The sequence below is a fragment of the Phyllobates terribilis genome, unplaced genomic scaffold (assembly GCF_046119375.1).
Source record: "Phyllobates terribilis strain yellow unplaced genomic scaffold, ASM4611937v1 Scaffold_4__5_contigs__length_816908805, whole genome shotgun sequence".
Taxonomy (NCBI): domain Eukaryota; kingdom Metazoa; phylum Chordata; class Amphibia; order Anura; family Dendrobatidae; genus Phyllobates; species Phyllobates terribilis.
In genome coordinates, this window is record NW_027362764.1 from 138,915,653 (window position 1) to 138,934,610 (window position 18,958).

At 40.3% G+C, this 18,958-nt stretch overlaps 1 protein-coding gene across 3 annotated transcripts in view; it reads right to left on the reverse strand.

Moving 5' to 3' along the window:
• LOC141265120 (ATP-binding cassette sub-family B member 5-like) overlaps nt 1–18,958 on the reverse strand; it is a 1,140,380-nt gene that overhangs the window by 382,902 nt on the left and 738,520 nt on the right. The gene's annotated exons all lie outside the window — the stretch shown is intronic.

Below are 18,958 nucleotides of genomic sequence, written 5' to 3' on the forward strand. Positions count from 1 at the left end.
AACACCTACCCCACGGACACAACCTTTTTTTCCCTTCCCAACACTCCTATTCCCCTTTTCACCAGCAGCAGGCCTTTTTCCACTCAATTTGGTGGTTAACTAATTGACAACTCTGGAGTTGTTTTCACCAAAAACAATGGATGGGAACCGAGCAGAGCTGAGTGGTCAAACTGTGGTATTAGCCCAAAAGTATTGGCTGGGTTAGATGCAGATAAAAAGTCCCACACACTGCTACAAGCCGAAATATTTTTTCAGAGCTTGATGCAAAAAAAAATTATATTGAATTTGCAACCTGGTGGAGGTTAGTATAGATGGACTAATAGAACAAGTCCCACACACTGCTACAAGCAGAAATATTTTTTCAGAGCTAGATGCAGAAAAAAATTATATTGAATTTGCAACCTGGTGGAGGTTAGTATAGATGGACTAATAGAACCAGTCCCACACACTGCTACAAGCCAAAATATTTTTTCAGAGCTAGATGCAGAAAAAAATTATATTGAATTTGCAACCTGGTGGAGGTTAGTAAAGATGGCCTAACAGAACCAGTCCCACACACTGCTACAAGCCGAAATATTTTTTTCAGAGCTAGATGCAGATAAAAATTATATTGAATTTGCAACCTGGTGGAGGTTAGTATAGATGGACTAATAGAACAAGTCCCACACACTGCTACAAGCCGAAATATTTTTTCAGAGCTAGATGCAGAAAAAAATTATATTGAATTTGCAACCTGGTGGAGGTTAGTATAGATGGACTAATAGAACAAGTCCCACACACTGCTACAAGCCGAAATATTTTTTCAGAGCTAGATGCAGAAAAAAATTATATTGAATTTGCAACCTGGTGGAGGTTAGTATAGATGGACTAATAGAACAAGTCCCACACACTGCTACAAGCCGAAATATTTTTTCAGAGCTATATGCAGAAAAAAATTATATTGAATTTGCAACCTGGTGGAGGTTAGTATAGATGGACTAATAGAACAAGTCCCACACACTGCTACAAGCCGAAATATTTTTTCAGAGATAGATGCAGATAAAAATGATATTGAATTTGCAACCTGGCGGAGGTTAGTATAGATGGACTAATAGAACAAGTCCCACACACTGCTACAAGCCGAAATATTTTTTCAGAGCTAGATGCAGAAAAAAATTATATTGAATTTGCAAACTGGTGGAGGTTAGTATAGATGGACTAATAGATCAAGTTCCACACACTGCTACAAGCCGAAATATTTTTTCAGAGCTTGATGCAGATAAAAATTATATTGAATTTACCACCTGGTGGAGGTTAGTATAGATGGACTAATAGAACAAGTCCCACACACTGCTACAAGCCAAAATATTTTTTCAGAGCTATATGCCGAAAAAAATTATATTGAATTTGCAACCTGGTGGAGGTTAGTATAGATGGACTAATAGAACAAGTCCCACACACTGCTACAAGCCGAAATATTTTTTCAGAGATAGATGCAGATAAAAATGATATTGAATTTGCAACCTGGCGGAGGTTAGTATAGATGGACTAATAGAACAAGTCCCACACACTGCTACAAGCCGAAATATTTTTTCAGAGCTAGATGCAGAAAAAAATTATATTGAATTTGCAACCTGGTGGAGGTTAGTATAGATGGACTAATAGATCAAGTTCCACACACTGCTACAAGCCGAAATATTTTTTCAGAGCTTGATGCAGATAAAAATTATATTGAATTTGCCACCTGGTGGAGGTTAGTATAGATGGACTAATAGAACAAGTCCCACACACTGCTACAAGCCGAAATATTTTTTCAGAGCTATATGCCGAAAAAAATTATATTGAATTTGCAACCTGGTGGAGGTTAGTATAGATGGACTAATAGAACAAGTCCCACACACTGCTACAAGCCGAAATATTTTTTCAGAGATAGATGCAGATAAAAATGATATTGAATTTGCAACCTGGCGGAGGTTAGTATAGATGGACTAATAGAACAAGTCCCACACACTGCTACAAGCCGAAATATTTTTTCAGAGCTAGATGCAGAAAAAAATTATATTGAATTTGCAACCTGGTGGAGGTTAGTATAGATGGACTAATAGATCAAGTTCCACACACTGCTACAAGCCGAAATATTTTTTCAGAGCTTGATGCAGATAAAAATTATATTGAATTTGCCACCTGGTGGAGGTTAGTATAGATGGACTAATAGAACAAGTCCCACACACTGCTACAAGCCGAAATATTTTTTCAGAGCTATATGCAGAAAAAAATTATATTGAATTTGCATCCTGGTGGAGGTTAATATAGATGGACTAATAGAACAAGTCCCACACACTGCTACAAGCCGAAATATTTTTTCAGAGATAGATGCAGATAAAAATGATATTGAATTTGCAACCTGGCGGAGGTTAGTATAGATGGACTAATAGAACAAGTCCCACACACTGCTACAAGCCGAAATATTTTTTCAGAGCTAGATGCAGAAAAAAATTATATTGAATTTGCAACCTGGTGGAGGTTAGTATAGATGGACTAATAGATCAAGTTCCACACACTGCTACAAGCCGAAATATTTTTTCAGAGCTTGATGCAGATAAAAATGATATTGAATTTGCCACCTGGTGGAGGCTAGTATAGATGGACTAATAGAACAAGTACCACACACTGCTACAAGCCGAAATATTTTTTCAGAGCGAGATGCAGAAAAAAATTATATTGAATTTGCAAACTGGTGGAGGTTAGTATAGATGGACTAATAGATCAAGTTCCACACACCGCTACAAGCCGAAATATTTTTTCAGAGCTTGATGCAGATAAAAATTATATTGAATTTGCCAACTGGTGGAGGTTAGTATAGATGGACTAATAGAACAAGTCCCACACACTGCTACAAGCCGAATATTTTTTCAGAGCTAGATGCAGAAAAAAATTATATTGAATTTGCAACCTGGTGGAGGTTAGTATAGATGGACTAATAGAACAAGTCCCACACACTGCTACAAGCCGAAATATTTTTTCAGAGCTAGATGCAGAAAAAAATTATATTGAATTTGCAACCTGGTGGAGGTTAGTATAGATGGACTAATAGATCAAGTTCCACACGCTGCTATAAGCCGAAATATTTTTTCAGAGCTTGATGCAGATAAAAATGATATTGAATTTGCCACCTGGTGGAGGTTAGTATAGATGGACTAATAGAACAAGTACCACACACTGCTACAAGCCGAAATATTTTTTCAGAGCTAGATGCAGAAAAAAATTATATTGAATTTGCAAACTGGTGGAGGTTAGTATAGATGGACTAATAGATCAAGTTCCACACACTGCTACAAGCCGAAATATTTTTTCAGAGCTTGATGCAGATAAAAATTATATTGAATTTGCCACCTGGTGGAGGTTAGTATAGATGGACTAATAGAACAAGTCCCACACACTGCTACAAGCCGAATATTTTTTCAGAGCTAGATGCAGAAAAAAATTATATTGAATTTGCAACCTGGTGGAGGTTAGTATAGATGGACTAATAGAACAAGTCCCACACACTGCTACAAGCCGAAATATTTTTTCAGAGCTATATGCAGAAAAAAATTATATTGAATTTGCAACCTGGTGGAGGTTAGTATAGATGGACTAATAGAACAATTCTCACACACTGTTACAAGCCGAAATATTTTTTCAGAGATAGATGCAGATAAAAATTATATTGAATTTGCCACCTGGTGGAGGTTAGTATAGATGGACTAATAGAACAAGTACCACACACTGCTACAAGCCGAAATATTTTTTCAGAGCTAGATGCAGAAAAAAATTATATTGAATTTGCAAACTGGTGGAGTTTAGTATAGATGGACTAATAGAACCAGTCCCACACACTGCTACAAGCCGAAATATTTTTTCAGAGTTAGATGCAGATAAAAATTATATTGAATTTGCAACCTGGCGGAGGTTAGTATAGATGGAGTAATAGAACAAGTTCCACACACTGCTACAAGCCGAAATATTTTTTCAGAGCTAGATGCAGAAAAAAATTATATTGAATTTGCAACCTGGTGGAGGTTAGTATAGATGGACTAATAGATCAAGTTCCACACACTGCTACAAGCCGAAATATTTTTTCAGAGCTTGATGCAGATAAAAATTATATTGAATTTGCCACCTGGTGGAGGTTAGTATAGATGGACTAATAGAACAAGTCCCACACACTGCTACAAGCCGAAATATTTTTTCAGAGCTAGATGCAGAAAAAAATTATATTGAATTTGCAACCTGGTGGAGGTTAGTATAGATGGACTAATAGAACAAGTCCCACACACTGCTACAAGCCGAAATATTTTTTCAGAGCTATATGCAGAAAAAAATTATATTGAATTTGCATCCTGGTGGAGGTTAGTATAGATGGACTAATAGAACAAGTCCCACACACTGCTACAAGCCGAAATATTTTTTCAGAGATAGATGCAGATAAAAATGATATTGAATTTGCAACCTGGCGGAGGTTAGTATAGATGGACTAATAGAACAAGTCCCACACACTGCTACAAGCCGAAATATTTTTTCAGAGCTAGATGCAGAAAAAAATTATATTGAATTTGCAACCTGGTGAAGGTTAGTATAGATGGACTAATAGATCAAGTTCCACACACTGCTACAAGCCGAAATATTTTTTCAGAGCTTGATGCAGATAAAAATTATATTGAATTTGCCACCTGGAGGAGGTTAGTATAGATGGACTAATAGAACAAGTACCACACACTGCTACAAGCCGAAATATTTTTTCAGAGCTAGATGCAGAAAAAAATTATATTGAATTTGCAACCTGGTGGAGGTTAGTATAGATGGACTAATAGATCAAGTTCCACACACTGATACAAGACGAAATATTTTTTCAGAGCATGATGCAGATAAAAATGATATTGAATTTGCCAACTGGTGGAGGTTAGTATAGATGGACTAATAGAACAAGTCCCACACACTGCTACAAGCCGAAATATTTTTTCAGAGCTAGATGCAGAAAAAAATTATATTGAATTTGCAACCTGGTGGAGGTTAGTATAGATGGACTAATAGAACAAGTCCCACACACTGCTAAAAGCCGAAATATTTTTTCAGAGCTAGATGCAGAAAAAAATTATATTGAATTTGCAACCTGGTGGAGGTTAGTATAGATGGACTAATAGAACAAGTCCCACACACTGCTACAAGCCGAAATATTTTTTCAGAGCTATATGCAGAAAAAAATTATATTGAATTTGCAACCTGGTGGAGGTTAGTATAGATGGACTAATAGAACAAGTCCCACACACTGTTACAAGCCGAAATATTTTTTCAGAGATAGATGCAGATAAAAATTATATTGAATTTGCCACCTGGTGGAGGTTAGTATAGATGGACTAATAGAACAAGTCCCACACACTGCTACAAGCCGAAATATTTTTTCAGAGCTAGATGCAGAAAAAAATTATATTGAATTTGCAACCTGGTGGAGGTTAGTATAGATGGACTAATAGATCAAGTTCCACACACTGCTACAAGCCGAAATATTTTTTCAGAGCTTGATGCAGATAAAAATTATATTGAATTTGCCACCTGGTGGAGGTTAGTATAGATGGACTAATAGAACAAGTCCCACACACTGCTACAAGCCGAAATATTTTTTCAGAGCTAGATGCAGAAAAAAATTATATTGAATTTGCAACCTGGTGGAGGTTAGTATAGATGGACTAATAGAACAAGTCCCACACACTGCTACAAGCCGAAATATTTTTTCAGAGCTATATGCAGAAAAAAATTATATTGAATTTTCATCCTGGTGGAGGTTAGTATAGATGGACTAATAGAACAAGTCCCACACACTGCTACAAGCCGAAATATTTTTTCAGAGATAGATGCAGATAAAAATGATATTGAATTTGCAACCTGGCGGAGGTTAGTATAGATGGACTAATAGAACAAGTCCCACACACTGCTACAAGCCGAAATATTTTTTCAGAGCTTGATGCAGATAAAAATGATATTGAATTTGCCACCTGGTGGAGGTTAGTATAGATGGACTAATAGAACAAGTACCACACACTGCTACAAGCCGAAATATTTTTTCAGAGCTAGATGCAGAAAAAAATTATATTGAATTTGCAACCTGGTGGAGGTTAGTATAGATGGACTAATAGATCAAGTTCCACAAACTGCTACAAGCCGAAATATTTTTTCAGAGCTTGATGCAGATAAAAATTATATTGAATTTGCCAACTGGTGGAGGTTAGTATAGATGGACTAATAGAACAAGTCCCACACACTGCTACAAGCCGAAATATTTTTTCAGAGCTAGATGCAGAAAAAAATTATATTGAATTTGCAACCTGGTGGAGGTTAGTATAGATGGACTAATAGAACAAGTCCCACACACTGCTACAAGCCGAAATATTTTTTCAGAGCTATATGCAGAAAAAAATTATATTGAATTTGCAACCTGGTGGAGGTTAGTATAGATGGACTAATAGAACAAGTCTCACACACTGTTACAAGCCGAAATATTTTTTCAGAGATAGATGCAGATAAAAATTATATTGAATTTGCCACCTGGTGGAGGTTAGTATAGATGGACTAATAGAACAAGTACCACACACTGCTACAAGCCGAAATATTTTTTCAGAGCTAGATGCAGAAAAAAATTATATTGAATTTGCAAACTGGTGGAGGTTAGTATAGATGGACTAATAGAACCAGTCCCACACACTGCTACAAGCCGAAATATTTTTTCAGAGTTAGATGCAGATAAAAATTATATTGAATTTGCAACCTGGCGGAGGTTAGTATAGATGGACTAATAGAACAAGTCCCACACACTGCTACAAGCCGAAATATTTTTTCAGAGCTAGATGCAGAAAAAAATTATATTGAATTTGCAAACTGGTGGAGGTTAGTATAGATGGACTAATAGATCAAGTTCCACACACTGCTACAAGCCGAAATATTTTTTCAGAGCTTGATGCAGATAAAAATTATATTGAATTTGCCACCTGGTGGAGGTTAGTATAGATGGACTAATAGAACAAGTCCCACACACTGCTACAAGCCAAAATATTTTTTCAGAGCTATATGCAGAAAAAAATTATATTGAATTTGCAACCTGGTGGAGGTTAGTATAGATGGACTAATAGAACAAGTCCCACACATTGCTACAAACCGAAATATTTTTTCAGAGATAGATGCAGATAAAAATGATATTGAATTTGCAACCTGGCGGAGGTTAGTATAGATGGACTAATAGAACAAGTCCCACACACTGCTACAAGCCGAAATATTTTTTCAGAGCTAGATGCAGAAAAAAATTATATTGAATTTGCAACCTGGTGGAGGTTAGTATAGATGGACTAATAGATCAAGTTCCACACACTGCTACAAGCCGAAATATTTTTTCAGAGCTTGATGCAGATAAAAATTATATTGAATTTGCCACCTGGTGGAGGTTAGTATAGATGGACTAATAGAACAAGTCCCACACACTGCTACAAGCCGAAATATTTTTTCAGAGCTAGATGCAGAAAAAAATTATATTGAATTTGCAACCTGGTGGAGGTTAGTATAGATGGACTAATAGAACAAGTCCCACACACTGCTACAAGCCGAAATATTTTTTCAGAGCTATATGCAGAAAAAAATTATATTGAATTTGCATCCTGGTGGAGGTTAGTATAGATGGACTAATAGAACAAGTCCCACACACTGCTACAAGCCGAAGTATTTTTTCAGAGATAGATGCAGATAAAAATGATATCGAATTTGCAACCTGGCGGAGGTTAGTATAGATGGACTAATAGAACAAGTCCCACACACTGCTACAAGCCGAAATATTTTTTCAGAGCTAGATGCAGAAAAAAATTATATTGAATTTGCAACCTGGTGGAGGTTAGTATAGATGGACTAATAGATTAAGTTCCACACACTGCTACAAGCCGAAATATTTTTTCAGAGCTTGATGCAGATAAAAATTATATTGAATTTGCCACCTGGTGGAGGTTAGTATAGATGGACTAATAGAACAAGTACCACACACTGCTACAAGCCGAAATATTTTCTCAGAGCTAGATGCAGAAAAAAATTATATTTAATTTGCAACCTGGTGGAGGTTAGTATAGATGGACTAATAGATCAAGTTCCACACACTGCTACAAGCCGAAATATTTTTTCAGAGCTTGATGCAGATAAAAATGATATTGAATTTGCCAACTGGTGGAGGTTAGTATAGATGGACTAATAGAACAAGTCCCACACACTGCTACAAGCCGAAATATTTTTTCAGAGCTAGATGCAGAAAAAAATTATATTGAATTTGCAACCTGGTGGAGGTTAGTATAGATGGACTAATAGAACAAGTCCCACACACTGCTAAAAGCCGAAATATTTTTTCAGAGCTAGATGCAGAAAAAAATTATATTGAATTTGCAACCTGGTGGAGATTAGTATAGATGGACTAATAGAACAAGTCCCACACACTGCTACAAGCCGAAATATTTTTTCAGAGCTATATGCAGAAAAAAATTATATTGAATTTGCAACCTGGTGGAGGTTAGTATAGATGGACTAATAGAACAAGTCCCACACACTGTTACAAGCCGAAATATTTTTTCAGAGATAGATGCAGATAAAAATTATATTGAATTTGCCACCTGGTGGAGGTTAGTATAGATGGACTAATAGAACAAGTCCCACACACTGCTACAAGCCGAAATATTTTTTCAGAGCTAGATGCAGAAAAAAATTATATTGAATTTGCAACCTGGTGGAGGTTAGTATAGATGGACTAATAGATCAAGTTCCACACACTGCTACAAGCCGAAATATTTTTTCAGAGCTTGATGCAGATAAAAATTATATTGAATTTGCCACCTGGTGGAGGTTAGTATAGATGGACTAATAGAACAAGTCCCACACACTGCTACAAGCCGAAATATTTTTTCAGAGCTAGATGCAGAAAAAAATTATATTGAATTTGCAACCTGGTGGAGGTTAGTATAGATGGACTAATAGAACAAGTCCCACACACTGCTACAAGTCGAAATATTTTTTCAGAGCTATATGCAGAAAAAAATTATATTGAATTTGCATCCTGGTGGAGGTTAGTATAGATGGACTAATAGAACAAGTCCCACACACTGCTACAAGCCGAAATATTTTTTCAGAGATAGATGCAGATAAAAATGATATTGAATTTGCAACCTGGCGGAGGTTAGTATAGATGGACTAATAGAACAAGTCCCACACACTGCTACAAGCCGAAATATTTTTTCAGAGCTAGATGCAGAAAAAAATTATATTGAATTTGCAACCTGGTGGAGGTTAGTATAGATGGACTAATAGATCAAGTTCCACACACTGCTACAAGCCGAAATATTTTTTCAGAGCTTGATGCAGATAAAAATTATATTGAATTTGCCACCTGGTGGAGGTTAGTATAGATGGACTAATAGAACAAGTACCACACACTGCTACAAGCCGAAATATTTTTTCAGAGCTAGATGCAGAAAAAAATTATATTGAATTTGCAACCTGGTGGAGGTTAGTATAGATGGACTAATAGATCAAGTTCCACACACTGCTACAAGCCGAAATATTTTTTCAGAGCTTGATGCAGATAAAAATTATATTGAATTTGCCAACTGGTGGAGGTTAGTATAGATGGACTAATAGAACAAGTCCCACACACTGCTACAAGCCGAAATATTTTTTCAGAGCTAGATGCAGAAAAAAATTATATTGAATTTGCAACCTGGTGGAGGTTAGTATAGATGGACTAATAGAACAAGTCCCACACACTGCTACAAGCCGAAATATTTTTTCAGAGCTATATGCAGAAAAAAATTATATTGAATTTGCAACCTGGTGGAGGTTAGTATAGATGGACTAATAGAACAAGTCTCACACACTGTTACAAGCCAAAACATTTTTTCAGAGATAGATGCAGATAAAAATTATATTGAATTTGCCACCTGGTGGAGGTTAGTATAGATGGACTAATAGAACAAGTACCACACACTGCTACAAGCCGAAATATTTTTTCAGAGCTAGATGCAGAAAAAAATTATATTGAATTTGCAAACTGGTGGAGGTTAGTATAGATGGACTAATAGAACCAGTCCCACACACTGCTACTAGCCGAAATATTTTTTCAGAGCTAGATGCAGATAAAAATTATATTGAATTTGCAACCTGGTGGAGGTTAGTATAGATGGACTAATAGAACAAGTCCCACACACTGCTACAAGCCAAAATATTTTTTCAGAGCTAGATGCAGATAAAAATTATATTGAATTTGCAACCGGGTGGAGGTTAGTATAGATGGACTAATAGAACAAGTCCCACACACTGCTACAAGCCGAAATATTTTTTCAGAGCTATATGCAGAAAAAAATTATATTGAATTTGCAACCTGGTGGAGGTTAGTATAGATGGACTAATAGAATGGTGCTGTGCCCAAAAGGTTTTACTTCACTAGGTGCAGTAAAACAATTTGTATTCTATACACAGGTGGTGTAGCTTGCAACACAGATAGGCTTCTCCACTGACTAACACACACTGCAAGAGGACAAAAAGGATTTGCTTTGCTAGATTTAGCCAAATGCTGTGAAAAAAACTTGCACAGCACTGGCACAGACCTGCCTGGCAAAAAGTGATAGGAACTGATGTAACCTAGCCCTCAAAAGGACTGCAATTACAATTAGTCTTTACTCCCAACCTATCTATTTAAGAGCACAGACCTGCCTGATAAAAGTGATAGGAACTGATGTAACCTAGCCCTGAAAAGGACTGCAATTACAATTAGTCTTTACTCCCAACCTATCTATTTAAGAGCACAGACCTGCCTGATAAAAGTCTTAGGAAATGATGTAACCTAGTCCTTAAAAGGACTGCAATCACAACTATTCCCTACTCCCAAGCTATCTGTAGATTTGTGCGAAAATTGGCTTGAAATTAACAAAGTATAGCGCACACAGCAACAGCGGTGCTGTCTAACACGCAGCTGCAGCAGTGAGAAAATGGTGCCGACGGGGAAAATGGCTGGGTCTTATAGGGCAAGGACATGTGACATACACTGCCAATGACACATGCCCTTGCTTGTGTGAAAAAAAAGCACTTCGCTCCGTGTGTGCGCTGCTGATAGGCTGACAGATTGCACCTCCCCACTATAAATGCGGGAAAGAGAAAAAAAAATGGAGATCTTCATTATTTCTGCAGAGATCCATCCCCTGCCCCTCCCCCCGCCCTGCTGTACACTTAAACTGCGTATTAACATTAATTTTCAGCATTACTGAGAAAAAATCCAGTTATGATTTTGGTGCACGAACAGTTATCGAACATAACCTCGAACAGCCGAATTTTTTCAAATTGTTCGTGTGCGCCGAACGGCTCGAACACCGCCCAAAACAGCTCGAATTTGATATTGGCGAACAGTTCGAGTTGAACACCGCTCATCTCTAAACATAACCTCCTCGTCTTCCTCCTCCTCCACCTCCTCAGATGAGCTACTCAGCTGCGGGTCTCTGGGTTCACACCAAGTGGGATCCACAAGCTCATCATCATCGAATTTGTTATCCCATTCCTTGCCCTGACAGCACAGTACAGTCCATGTGACCCTCAGGTATATGAGTCTCATCAGGATCATCTCCTCCCTCAGGTGTTAATGTCTGGTGACAAGTATCAGGAAGCTGCTCGGACCCAACTTTTTTTTCCTCTGTGTGAAAACAATATCTGCCTCAAATAATTTTAAGCTGAGGTGTAGTCTGCTTTATATACCAATTTTGATTTTATCATGTCTGTGTACCCCTGTGTGGAGAACAATATCTGCACCAAAGAATTAACAGATGAAATATACCCTGCTTTATATACCACGGTAGAAAGAAGACCATCTATTATATCATGTGTACCCCTGTGACAACAATATCTGCACCAAAGAATTAATTCCAATAGAGTATTACTATTATAATGGGCACCAACACCTTTTCCATTACAGCCAACCCAGCAGATGGAGATTCAATCAGGAGTGTTCATAGTTCCCTAAATTACAACATAACACCACCAAAGTGGCATCAAATTCACCAGAGTAGAAGTGGTATAATGGAGACCAAAACCTTTTCCACTACAGGCAATTCATCAGATGGAAACCCAACTAGGAGTGTTCACTTTAAAAAAATTAAGACCTGATACCACCAAAGTGGCATCATTTTCAGTAGATTGGAAGTGTTATAATGGAGACAGACACCTCTTCCACTACAGTCAACCCTGTAGATGGACACCCAATCAGGATTCTCCACATTTACAAAAATTTGTGGCAGACACCAGCAAAGTGGCATCAATTTCAGTTCAGTAGAAATTGTAGAATTATGAACAACACCTCTTCCACAACAGCCAACCCATTAGATGGAGACTCAATCAGGAGTGTTCACATTTTAAAAAATTAGGGCCTAAAACCAAAGTGGCATCAATTTCAGTAGAGTAGAATTACTTTAATGGGGACTGACACCTCTTCCACTATAGCCAATCCAGTAGATGGAGACTAGAGATGAGCGAACATTTCAATGTTCGGTTCGGAAATGTTTGCCGAATATTTAGATATTCACCGATTTTATTTGTTGAATGTTCGTAGAACTCTGCTGAACGCCATAGGATTCAATGGAGGGACAAAAAAAAAGCATATACAACACCTTCAAACGGGCATAAAAGCTGCCAAAACACATCAAATAAGGGTTAGACACCTGGAAAGTGCCATCAATTGACCCAGAGTACAAGTACTATAATTATTATTACTATTACAGCAACATTTATTCCGTGGCACGTTAAATGTGAAAAGGGGTCACCGACTGGCACAAGAGGAGAGAGAACCCTGCCTGCGAGGGTGCACAAACAATCTACAATGGATCAGTGAGGGTACAGTAGGTCAGATTACAGCTACTTGTGCAGCGGTATGCTGGAGCGAGGCTTACCGCAGATTGTATGCTTGTCACAAGAAGTGGGTCTTCAGCTTTCTTTTCAAGGTTTCCACGAAAGGCGATGTGTTGGGGTACAGCATTATGATAGTAGGGGAGATGCACGAGACAAATCTGCTGAGATCCTAAATCACGTTAAGCTTCCAGGAGCTCACAAGTGAACAGATTAACCCCTGCACTGATTAATATGAAGGCGAAAGGCCTGGGAGGAAGTGGGAGGAATCAGACTCTGTGGTCTTCTGGCTCCACTCTGTCACGGTAAACCCGTGACACCTTGCAAGCTTCAACACAAGGTAGACAGCAGTGGTGATCGGTCTCCTAGACAATGAGCTAAATCCTTTATGATGATCGAGGACAACATCTGCAAGTAGTTTGTATGTTCTCCCCGTGTTTGCAGAGGTTTCCCCCAAGTTCTCCGGTTACCCGCTCAGTAAAAAAGCAGCCATACAGGAGAGTTCACAGTTGAAAAAATTAGGGCCTGACACCACCATTTCCGTGGCCAACCGATTGGAAATGGTGGAGTTCCACCTCTTACCTTTGTCATGTGTGGGAGGAAATAATCTTTTACGTGACCACAACTGTGGGACCGAGAGCTGGCTGCAGTACTGAGAGAGGGCGGAGTACGATGAACCGGACAAACTGCTGGACCGTGAGTGAGGTGCAGGTGCAGATGTTACAGTGAATTGAGAAACATGTGATGTTCTCGGTGAAACATACACAGCATGCATATCAGCTTCCGTTACAGCTGACGGGCTCTCACTCAGCCTGACTGGAGCGGATAGAGAACCAGAAGTTCTGCATTGGGTGACCTACGTGACAATACTTGGCACGGTAACAGAGGAGGAGGAAGAAGCAGCGGATGCAGTTGATGAGGCGGCTGATGGTTGTTGAGGTCTGCATTTTATCATAGTGAGATTGCCAGAGTAACGCATGTTGATTGTGCATGTGAAGGTTCATGCATGTAGTAGTCAAATTATTGGAGTTTTTCCCTCTCCTTGAGTTTTTTAGCGCAAAGTTTGCAGATGTGAGCTGGCTCATCCTTTGCAGTTTCAAAAAAGGCCGAGGCTAGGTATAGCTTGCTGTCCCTGTGAGCTGCAGATCCGCGACTGCTGCTGGTCACTGCCACGGTCGTCACTAAGGATGCAGTGCTCCTCGTGCTTGCATCACTTCGTGTCTGTGCCATAGGAAGCAACGTAACCTCATCTTCCTCCTCTGCCTCCTCAGATGAGCTACTCAGCTGCGTGCCTCTGGGGTCACACAAAGTTGGATTTACAACTTCTTCATCATCCAATGTGTTATCCCATTCCTCACCCTCAAAGTCACCCTCCTCCTCTTCTTGCCCTGACAGCACAGTACAGACGAGGGTGAGGAAGCTACTCGTACCTGATCCTTTTTTTTTCCCCTGTATGGAGAACAATATCTGCCCCAAACAATTTTAAGCTGAGATGTAGCCTGCTTTATTTATCGATTTTGAGTTTATTATGTCTGTGTACCCCTGTGTGGAGAAGAATATCTGCCCAAAAGAATTTTAAGCGGAGATCTAGCCTGCTTTATATACCAATTTTGAGCTTATTGGGTCTCTGTACCCCTATGTGGAGAGGAATATCTGGCCCAAACAATTTTAAATTGAGATGTAGTCTGCTTTATATACCCATTTTGAGTTTATCAGGTCTGTGTACCTCTGTCTGGAGAAGAATATCTGCACCAAAAAATTAATTTAACTAGAGTATAACTATTGTAAAGGAGACCAAAACCTCTTCCACTACAGCCAACCCAGTAGATGGAGACCTAACCAGGAGTGTTCTCATTTCCCTAAATTAGGGCCTAACACCAGCAAAGTGGCATCAATTTGAGTACAGTAAAAATTGTAGAATTAGGAAAGACACCTTTTCCACTACAGCCAACCCAGGAGATGGAGACCTACCTAACCTGGAGTATTCATGTTTCCCTAAATTAGGACCTAACACTAACAAAGTGGCATCAATTTGAGTACAGTAGAAATTGTATAATTAGGATTGACACCTCTTCCACTACTGCCAACCTAATGGATTGTGACACCAAATCTGTATTCTCCACATTTCAAAAAATGAAGGCCTAAAACTTGCAGCCGCAGCAAGACGAGGCACACAGGCCATATCACAGACTGCAATTCCGCAAGATCAATGCACCACACTAAAAACGACAACATCTCGTAGTCTGTACAGTCTGCAATTGGGGTGCTAAAGTCCTTTGACAGGCGAGCTCATGCCATTCATCCATTTTAGAAGACCAAAATGTAAAAGGGTCAAAATCCTCACTGATGGTATTCATATTGAGCTATAGATACTCCTCCACCATCCTCTCAAGTCGTTCACCACGTGTCAGACTTGTACACTGTTGTGCTAGTGCACGAGCTGGTCTAAAAAATGTGTGAAAGGACTCACAGAAATTGCTTCTGCCACTAACTCTGCTGCTGTTGCTAATGTTTTGGCGTTGACGAACTGATGTGACAGAGGTTGAAACACTACAGCTGCTATGCACACTGTGTGCCTCACTCCTATCTTGGAGAAAAGCTCTATTAAGGTTGCTTAACAGCTTGTTTTGATACTCCAACATTACAAAGTCCCTTTCCAGGGTGGGAAGCATCTGGCAAAATTTACTCCTATAACGTATATTTATCAGAATGGCAACCCAGTAGTCAGCATTATTTTGAATCTTAACTATACGGGGATCATGTTGCAGATAGTGCAGGAAGAAGACACTCATATGTCGGGCTCTTCCAGGTGGTCCAAAGCCAGGCTCTATTGTTGGCTGTGTAACACTGATGCTTGTTTCCTCCTTCCCCACCTTCCAACCACGCTGAACGGAGAGGGGATGATTATCCTCTTCATCTTCTGACTGTTGCTCACCCATCACCTCTTCCTCCTCCATTTGTTCCTCGGCTCTTGCACCTTCAGTAACAGTATGTCTGGTGTCACCAAACCCCCTCGTTTGCAGGAATCCAAAGTCACTTGGCATCCGACTGTGTGATGACAGTCTGGAACTTTGAGACATTCTTACCCCGTCCGCATCCTCCTCTTCTCCTGGGACAACCACCTCGTGCCGCACACTATTCAAAGTCTGCTCCAGCATGTAGATGACTGGAATAGTGATGCTGATGATGACGGCAACGTCACCACTAACTATTTTAATAGGCATTTCAAAACTACGTGACATAACATAACATACTGCATTAGGGCTCCTTGCTGCTGCCACAGTTGATGCAACATGTTCAGAGTGAAATTCCAAGGTGTCAATATTTGGCACAGGAACAGAGGAGGAAGAAGCAGCGGATGCGATTGGTGGGGCAGCTGTTGGTTGTTGAGGCCCGCTGATCCACATTTCAGCGCGGTGAGATTCCCAGCATATTGCATGTTGTTCGCGCATGTGAACGTTCATGCATGTAGTAGTCAAATTATTGCAGTTTTTCCCTCTACTGAGTTTTTTATTGCAAAATTTGCACATAACGTGAGTTGGCTCATCCCTTGTGGGGCCAAAAACGGCCTAGGCTAGGCAACCCTTGCCGCCCCTGTGAGCTGCAGACCCACGACTGCTGCTGGCCACAGCAACAGTTGTGGCTAAGGATGCAGTGCTCCTCGTGCTTGCATCACTCCATGTCTGCGCTGAAGGGCAACAGGTAACCTCTTTTTCCTCATTCACCTCCTCAGATGAGGTACTCGGCTGCATGAATCAGGGTTCACACCAAGTAGGATTTTCAACCTCGTTATCATCCAATATGTTATCCCATTCCTCGCCCTCAGAGTGACCGTTCTCCTCATATAGCACTGACAGCACAGGACAGTCCGCATGAGCATCAGGTACCTGAGTCTCGTCGGGATCACCTCCCTCCCCATTGGTTATGAGGGTCTGGAACCTTCTCGGACCCTACTCCGTCCTGCCCCAAATCCAACCTAGAAAAATTTTGGGCGTCAATACAGATGCTTTCCTCCTCTTCTTGACTATGTGCATGTTTGGAGTACACTTCTGATGCCTATGGTATAGAATGGGTGAACAGTTCTACAGACTCACCCATCTGTGGTTCACTTCAGTCTGTTGGGCACTTGGATAGTTGTGTCGCTGGGGAAAGCAAGGATAATTGGTGTTAGGTGTTTACTGGATTTGAAATGGGTTCAGACTTCAGAGCCATCAGGGGATTCTGTGGTCTCCCATTCTGGTCCAGCCAGGGCTGATGCTGCTCAGCATTTTCATCAGTCCCAACGCCTAGCTGGTGCATGAGATGGACGAGATGTTTCCCAGGTCTTTATCCCTAGCAACATGAAGCGTAGGTTGTGGAGCGAAACAGGGCTGCTACAGCCTAAGTCCAGGATTCTCTGCACTGAGCATGCCCGGACCGTGATTGGTGGTTTGGGAGTCAGCTGATCAGGTGACCTGGCACCGCCTGATTGGTCGCGGGTGACGTCACCAATGGTGCAACGGTGGGCAGGGCTTAATCTTTAAAAAGCCCGCCCACAATCATGGCGGCGCGCTCTGATCATTGAGCAGTGATGGTGTTGTGTGGATGCTTGGTCGTTTGAGCTCCACGGGTGCTTTAGTGGAAATAGGCAGGTAGCTTCATCTGACAGTCTGGCTCTGACTAAGGGGTCGCCATACACCCCGAGCAGTGTGCAGACGCCGTATTCCCGGTACCGCCTGTAAGCCACGTGGAGAGATTCTCCTCAGTCCGGTAGCACGCCGGCTGAGAGCACTCATACGCCGGCGTGAGTCACACACGCATCCTCGCGCCAACTGTGTAGTCCCTGTGCTGCAACAGGACTACAGATACTTTATTTATCACACATCTCTCGTGCAGTTAACGGAGATAGTGCGAATTCCTATTCCCGCTCCGGTGTGCTGTAACACGGAGGGGATTGTTATTTAAGTTGGTTGTTTTACCTTCTCACCCGGAAGGTGTTAGGCCGCAGTCCACCCGGCTGCATCGCGGACCCCGGGGTCGGTTGCGTTCCATTATAATAAAGTTGTTTGCAACCGTCCCCTTAACAATTGGGGTGCCACCTCTGTGGACTCTACTGTGTGTGATGTTGAGAAGAAGAGGAGAGGCCACTTGAAGCAGCGCTTGCCATCCACTGGAGCACCTTCTCTTTCTGACACTTATCCACAAGGCGGCCAAAGAAAGGGAGTGGAGTAGCCCATCCAGTAACAGAAGTTGTCAGTTGTCTTTGGATAGGACATGACAGTGTTGGTTCACTAGTGCTTTCACTAACAAAACCACCTACCCCACGTATACCTTGAACACCAAGCCTATTCTCCCTTCCACAACGACCTCTCTTTTTTCCACTCATGTTGCTCAGATACTGAGGTAGAAGCACGCTATTAGCAAAGCAAAATTAGATTTTTTTTCCTCTGCAACAGCTCTGCACACACCTGAATTTCAGCGGCATTAAATGACAAGGTAAATTGCTGTATAACATTACTAACAGAAGAAAGTATTTTTTTAGTGTGGATGACGCCTGTATAACATAAAAGTTATTTTCCAAACTATTTCAAACTCAGATCTTGTCTGCTGTATCATGTTAGGAATGGCAAAAAGCCGATTTCTTTACTTTGCATAAGTTCTGAATATGGCTGAATTTCACCGCCACTAAAAGGACTAGATGTCTTATACCAGAGGTTAACACGTTTGCGACAGAAAAAAATATTTTTTGGACTCTGCCTAGCAACATAAAAAATCTTTTTTTTTTACTGTAAAAACAGCTAAAGTTCACCGCCACTAACGTAGTAGCTCACGTATAGCAGAGTGTCATTTGCCACACAAAAAAATCTTTTGTGGACTCTGCCTAGCAAGACAAAAAAATCAATAATTTTAACTCTGAAAACAGCTGAGGTTCACCGCCACTAAGATAATAGGTGGCTTTTAGCAGAGAGTATGACATTTGCGACATAAAAAAATCTATGGCAGACTGTGGCTAGCAACAGAAAAAAAATATTTTTTTACTCGGAAAACCGCTGAGGTTCAA